The sequence below is a fragment of the Malurus melanocephalus genome, unplaced genomic scaffold (assembly GCF_030028575.1).
Source record: "Malurus melanocephalus ecotype Western Australia unplaced genomic scaffold, MMel_1.1 scaffold_1427, whole genome shotgun sequence".
Classification (NCBI taxonomy): Eukaryota; Metazoa; Chordata; class Aves; order Passeriformes; family Maluridae; genus Malurus; species Malurus melanocephalus.
Genome location: NW_026624659.1, coordinates 1 through 7,606, shown reverse-complemented (window position 1 = coordinate 7,606; position 7,606 = coordinate 1). Strand labels below are relative to the sequence as shown.

At 36.8% G+C, this 7,606-nt stretch overlaps 1 long non-coding RNA gene across 1 annotated transcript; it reads right to left on the bottom strand.

Moving 5' to 3' along the window:
* Positions 1–2,948: 2,948 nt before the first annotated feature.
* LOC130586962 (uncharacterized) lies at positions 2,949–6,900 on the bottom strand. The gene is made up of 2 exons (XR_008966737.1): positions 5,884–6,900; positions 2,949–5,737 (listed from the first exon to the last, which is right to left on the bottom strand). It is a non-coding gene; the product is annotated as an uncharacterized LOC130586962 (long non-coding RNA).
* Between the last annotated feature and the right edge of the window lie 706 nt (positions 6,901–7,606).

Below are 7,606 nucleotides of genomic sequence, written 5' to 3'. Positions count from 1 at the left end.
AATTTGTTTTTCAAAGCAAAATTCATAGATTTAACAAAAAAACCTCATTAAATTGCAGACAAACCCCCCCCCAAAAAAATAAAGAGTGCTGAAGTCTCAGAGCTCCAAAAAGTAACTTTTCATTTATTATATTAAATAATAACATTTCTCTTATTATATTAACAAATAAACACATGAGATGGGTTAAAATTAAAATACCTTACAATTTGTTATAACATTTGGAAGATAAATATAACCACAGTCATGTACATATTCATTTGGAGATTATTAGTCAGATTTAGGTCAACATTGCAGCTTCCACTTTGTGTTTTCCACGTTTTTTCAGGTCAGCCTGAAGGATGGGATATTAAAAAAGACACCAGGAGAGCACTCTGGAATTGCAAAAGCAGAAGGAACCAAAGGAATTGGGAATTTTTGAAACTCAAAAGTGAAGGCAGAAGTTGGAAAAAAATGAAAATCCCATTTTATAACAAATTAGCCTTTATTTATAAAACTTTCAAGTAAAAAGAGCAGCGCATCAACCCAGCAAACAGGTGTGTCAATGAGTTATAGTGAAGGTATTTACTCTAAAAATAAAATCTTCTATGATCCCATCATACTCTGAGCAGAATTCCTTTCCAGGAGGAGATTTTGTCGTGAAGTCGACACAGATGCAACGGTTGACACAAACACACACCAAAAACTTGGCTAAAAAACCAAAAATTTGCACTAAAAGAACTGAATTAAATCATGAACAGCACAGATCAGTTCACTTGGACAGAGTTCCAGCTCTAAATGAGGATTAAACATGAAATTTTTAAACAGAAATGAAAATTCCTGAGAGGGAGGAATAAAACAGAAGAGAGGAGAAATCAAATTTTTACACGAGGGAAAGCAACAATTCTACCTGGATCAAAACTCCTCGGGCCACAGCTCTACAGAATAAATATTCTTCTCAATGGAGAAACACTAAAGAAGAAATAGTAACCCCAAAAGGATTATAAGAAGAATCCAAAAAAAAGTGCATTATCTTTGAGTGTAAGATGACAAAATAATTTCTACGATATTGCCAACAGATTTCACAGATGGGAATTAAAAATGAAAAAAAAAAAAAACTTCCACGGACAAAACTTGGAATTTCTTACATTTGAGAGCACAGGACATGGATCAAGATATAGAAGGGATTGATGACCCTCACAGGGCAGAGGTTGMAGAAGGAAAAACTTGGAAATATAAAAATATTAAATATGGCATCACTGTGGAAATAAGAATTTAGGAAAATCTGAGTTTTAGGAGAATCTTTTAGGAGAATCTGAGTTTAGGAGAATCTTTTAGGGGAATCTGAGTTTGTGAGAATCTTTTAGGAGAATCTTTTAGGAGAATCTGAGTTTTATAAGATTCTTTTAGGAGAATCTGAGTTTTATGAGAATCTTTTAGGGGAATCTGAGTTTTTTATGAGGATCTTTTATGAAAATCTGAGTTTTATGAGAATCTTTTAGGAGAATCTGAGTTTAGGAGAATCTGAGTTTTATGAGAATCCTTTTAGGACAATCTGAGTGTTTTATGAGAATCTTTTAGGAAAATCTGAGGTTTTTATGAGAATCTTTTAGGAAAATCTGAGTTTAAGGAGAATTTTTTAGGAGAATCTGAGTTTTAGGAGAATCTTTTAGGAGAATCTGAGTTTGTGAGAATCCTTTAGGAAAATCTGAGTTTTCTGAGAATCCTTTAGGAAAATCTGAGTTTTCTGAGAATCCTTTAGGAGAATCTGAGTTTTATAAGAATCTTTTAGGAGAATCTTTTAGGAGAATCTGAGTTTTGCAGGAGGGCTGGGAGGTTTCACAGGAAACGATTCGAAGGAAACTGAGGCAAAGGTGCACACCCAACTCTGGGAAGGGTCACTCCATCCCTGTGGCCCACGTGCAGGACACCTCATTTAACAATTATTATTTCTCAATAATTSTCTGTCTGTCCTGTTTTGCTGCCTCTTTGCAAGCCAGGGATTTCCAGGAGTCATTCCAGCAGCGAGGATATTCCCTAAAAAAAACCATCAAACCCTGCTGAACTCTCAGGGATTGCTCAAGAACCAAAGAATTTATCAAAGCAGAATCACCCCCAATTTTTCCTCTAAGCCAAAAAAACGAAGAGTTTTTCCTCCTGAAGGAAAAAAACTCAGGTGGAAATGGATGAAAACCAGAATTGGAATCCACATGACTATGAATTATAATTATGAACAACCAATCTGACTGGAATGAAGCAAGAAAAACACGTTTTCCACCTTTGCCTGGGACTGTTTGGGGTGTGGGGAAGGGAACAGCTCCTTGAAAATGTTTTTTTTTTTTGAAAGGAAAAAAATAAAAAAGGAAAGAAGGAAGTGAAACTGAGGGAGAACATTGGAGAAAAGTCATTGCCTCAGCCCAGAGAAGAACGATGAGGTGAGATCAGCATTCCAAATAAATCCTTTAAAATGTCCAAAGAATTTGAATTTGTGAAATGACATCCAGTGCAGATGATTCCTACGTTCTGCCAGGGTTCTTTGACCCCTAATAAACAGAGTTTTTCACGTCAACGAAAGAAATCTCAACACAAATTAATCAGAAATAATTTCTCCTCTTTCCTATAACCAGGATTTCAAAATTTTTCCAAGCCGTGAGCTAATCTGCATTTATTTCCTGCAAAAAAAATCCCAGTCCTGCATCCACCTCTGGCTACAGAACCCACAGATCCACACCAGCTTTAATATATAGAATATATCTGCATATTCTACACTATTCACAATTTTTATGTACAGCACGAGGAACTGATCCTGGACACAGCATGGAAATGATATGAAAAACCATGATTACATTATACAGTACATTATATATATTTATATATTTATATATACACACATGGACACGAATCTCACTGTACACTCTATATGCACTGGGGGTATTCACATTTTCCATATTTTGCATTATTATATTTTTTAATTTTCTCTGCCCAAATAGCAGCAGGTCTGCTTGTGCTTTGAATTTGGCTGTTCTGGAGGAAGAAAATTCAGGTTTTTACAAAGAGTTTTGCCTCAGAGAGAAAGGGCAGGTGTTGTACAAACACTCAATTACTGCACAGGGAAAGAATGTGGGGAATCTTCCTTTTTTTTATGGAAAACCACAGGAAATACAAAGTGAGGAATCACATCTAAGTGTTCTAACCTTTTGAATCAAGAGTGTTTCAGTAAAATTGAGGTTCCTAAATCTAATTCTGCATAGAAAACGTGTTGTGTTCTGTCCTTCAAGCAAATACGAGGAAGATTTAATAAAGAAATATAAAAATGAGCCCAACATGATAAAAGAATGCTGGATTAATTCACCCTTCTGCCTCCCTGCTGGACATCTGGAAAACACCATCTCAGTGGCTTGGAAGAATTATAAATTCAGTATTTTAGTGCTCTGACAAAGCAGCAGAAAGTCTTGTTAAGGTGCAGAGCTTAAAAAATGAATCAAGGTGTTCAGTCAAAGTCCCTGTCCCACTGGGGTGACATCACCCAGGACAGAACTGGCATTCCTTTCTAAATTTTATTGGAAAAATTGCTTTGGAAAATTGCTCTTTCACGGCAAAAGTTTTATATTGTGGTATCTACACAGATCCAAGTCAGCTCTCACAGACTTCAAATCCTCTACACCAACAGATTTTTTTTTTTTACATTTTAGGATGTTTGATCACGTCATCAAACACATTTTAGAGAAAAACAACCACAAAGGGGAAGGGATTTCAAATCAGGCTCTGCCAAATCACAAATAGCTTCCATTGCATCCCAGAGGGCTCATTAAAGGACAGGATTAATGATCATTACACCGTTGGTTTTGGTATTAAAAATAAATCTTCTCCCCTCCTGAGGAGAAAAGGTTCGCATTAATTGTGGTACCATTAGCAAAAGGGGAGCTGTGATTCCTAAAAAAACCATCCCAAAAGTGGATCACAAAATCCTGAGATTCCAAATGTCACAATTTGGCTGCATTTCAGAGCTGAAAACCATCGAGATGCCCCAAAAGGATCTGATCTGGTGAGGGAAAAACACTCGGGATAAGGCAAACCCCAACAGAACTGGGAAAGATTTGTTTTCATTCACTCAACAGGCACTAACATTGGAGGGTGAAAAGGAAATAAAAAATAGAAATGGGTGAAAGGTGATGAAGGAACATCACATTAAAAAGAAATAAAAGAAAAAAATTAGAGAAAATGTTGTAAGGTCAGGGCTGCATGGATAAAACCCAGAATGTAAAGCTTTGTATTCCCAGAGAACAAAGGGCAGGAAAAAAGACTGAGGACGTTTAAAAATGTTCTGCTGGATCCCTACTCTAGGAGAGAAAACTCCAAGGCAAACACAACTGAAATTCTGGAATTCCTGTAATCAGAAAAGGCATTTCTAGGAAGCAAATTAAATTCACAGAGTTATTTTTTTTTTTTCCTATGACAAGTCAAACACCCTCTCTGCTGTCCTTCACAGGTGAAAAATTCAGTGCACACAAAACCTGCTCCTCCCTGGTCTGAATGCTGCAAAATTGCATTTCAGAGCCAGCCCAGACCACCAGTGCTGCCAGAACTGATGGGTGAATGTGAATTTGGCAACTAAAAATGGATTCAATTTGGCTTTAGCTCAGCTAAATCTGCTAAATTGTAACCCCAAAGAGGGGGAATTGAAGGAGGGACGGTCCCAGAGGGTGACACAGCCCGGGCTGGGTGCTGGGAGTTGGAGGAAATGAAGCTACAATGAGTTGGAGGGGTGAAAACTCCTCAAATTTTTTGTCAACTTTTCCATTTCTTGATTTCTGGATGAAAGCAGCACCCAAAGGTGCATCAGCAGCACCCTGAAAATCCTGTCAGCTTCCAGCAAAGCACAATTTTCACTTCATCCCTCCACTGCTGGATTATTTATCCCATTTACCACAGCTGAATTAACTTTTAGTCACAATTATTAAAACTCAACGCAAACAAATGTTTCCATTAGAAGAATTTCTAATTTCTGCTAATTTCTAGAGCTTTTAAATTTGTTCTGTTTTACAAAATTCGCTGTTTTGTATCCATCTACATTTCCAGATTCTTCTGTAAAAAGCCACATCTTCTGGATAAAACCCAATAATCAAYTTATGCCTTGMCATAATGATGCAGAAGACATCYTGGATAAAATCCAATAATCAATTTATGCCTTGCCATAATGATGCAGAAGACATCCTGATTAGCCAACCACGAATTTTTAAATAAATGCAACAAGTGAAAGCTAATTCTATGAATATTCTCATTTTTTTCATGGCAATTTTGTGGGAAATTCATCCCGCAGCCTCCAAGACCCCGTGGAATTCAGCCCATCAAAATCACCAGCTGCAGCTCACTCTGGGTTGCAGAGAAAGAAACTTTTCAGCATTTTAGGGGGTTACACGTTAAAATTTCTTACAAGCAATAAATTGGATCTAGAACAATTATAATACAGATTATACAGCGCTTCCTGCGGGGTTTTTTTCGCGCTCGCATCTCAAGGTGACTAAAAGAACTTTTCACAAGATCAACCAAGGGTTTAGTAATTTTATAAAAGCCTTGCTGCGAGGTTTTTTTCCTTTCTCCAGAGCCCCAAATTTTAGGAGTTTGGCATGTCAGCCTTACTGAGTGCAATGGCCAACTCGAGGTCTTCCTGTTCTTGTCGCCGTAACCGAGCCAATCTTTCTTGCTCTGCTTTTTCACTCTCCCTCTTCGCCCAGGCCAGCTGCTGCTCCTCATTTCCAAACTAAAAAAATGGAAAAATGGGAAATTAATTAATGAATTTGCCCCACCAGCTTGAAGAAATTATGAGAAAAATACAAAGAATTTGGTTTATGAAATGTACAGCTCAAGCGCACCGGCCTGTCTGATTGAGATACAAAATTCACTCACTGGTTTCCTCACTTGATCTTTTTTTTTTTCTTTAATTTTCTTCCTCCTTCACTTCCTCCCTTGATTTATCTCCTTAATTCCTCCTTCCTTTATTTCCTGCCTCAATTTATTTCCTGGGTTTCTTCCTCCTCCCACCTGGAAACTAATCCACGTGGGTTCAGTTGGGGATGGAAACGGCCAAACAAAAACTCCACAAACACAAAAAAAAAAGGAAGTTAATGGTCTGGGAGCACAGCAACTGCAGCCATTCTAAGAATAGGAAAGAGCTGGGAAAGCCAGGAGTTATTTATTTTCGGGGAATTTATTGAAAATTTCCTGCAAAGGGTGAGAAATTTGATTTTGGAAAGTTTTGGACGCTGCTGACATGGTGGGAAGTTTCATCATCGAATCAAAAATCACCCAAAGAGCTTCTGTTGTTGATAAAACACAAACCGAGTTTCTCCAGTCAGAAAAAAATGTGACAGAATCCAAACTTTCTTCAGCAGAGAACATTTAGAAAATATAATTTTGTAATATTCAGCTCCTGAACCTGTCTGGGCTTCCCAAAACACAAGGGGAGCGCAGCAAAACTTGTCCAAAATTAAATTTTAGTTTTTACCACTGAAGGATGCAGAAATTTGCTCGTTTGAACTTTTTGCACAAATATTTTATTGAAATTGTAGTAATTTTGAACTCAAATAGAATCTGTTCCCAGATAATTTTAGCATTTGCTGAGGAGGAGGAGGAGGATGGGAACAGCTGCGTGTATAAAAGACCTAGTTTGTGTTTTATTTATTTATTTTTTTATATTTTGTACAGGGAAAACATATTATTTGAGGGTTTTTTTGAAGAGAAAAATTTCAGCTGCAAAAATTCCCCGTGACCCAGGACAAGGTGACCCTGAGCACAGCACGGCACGAGCTGAGGCAGCTACACCTGCCCAGACCCACCTATTTTAAAATATTTTAAAAAATATTTAAAATTGAGGGTTAAAATTTCGAATTTCAGTGCTAGACCCTGCCTGGCTGCATCTACATTATGTGACAGCCCCACCCCAGCCTCCTCCTCCTCCACTCTGCACTGTAAATTTTATTTTTTTACGTCTTTTTCAATAAATTCACCTCTTTGAATTTCTCTCAACCCAATTCTCATTTACCCAGAATTTAATTTTGCCTCTGGATGCACATCAGTCCTCATTTCATTTCTCTCAGCATGACTTTTGAGATGATTTGATGCAGAAAAAAATCATTTTTCTTCACACAATATCTCTGCTTTCATTGCTATAAAAATTCAGATTAAAATTTTTGCTTTTGATGTGAAAATACAACAGAAGTGTCACATTTTTTGGAAATTTTCCTTTTAAAATTAAGAGACTCCACTACAATTCCTCATTTAAATATCGAAAAGTAAGATTAAAAAGCTCACTAAGACTTTAAATATTTTTTTTTTTTCTGAAGGTAAAGACAGATTCAAATGGAAGCAGGAATTCTCCACTTAGTCCAGGAATTCAGGTAGATCCTATAGCTGGGATGGAGAATGAACAGTTAGTATTTTCAGAAATAAAAGAAACTTTTTTTTTAGTCAAACTATCCGGGACGGGGATTTTTTTAAAATGTTGATAAATCAGTTTTATTTCTATAAAGCTTCCATTATAGGGTAAACCTTCCAGAGTTTATGGGAGTCCCAATTATAACTTGTTTACGGGATACAAGTTATATTTTTGTGGTTAAAAAAGGAAAAAAAA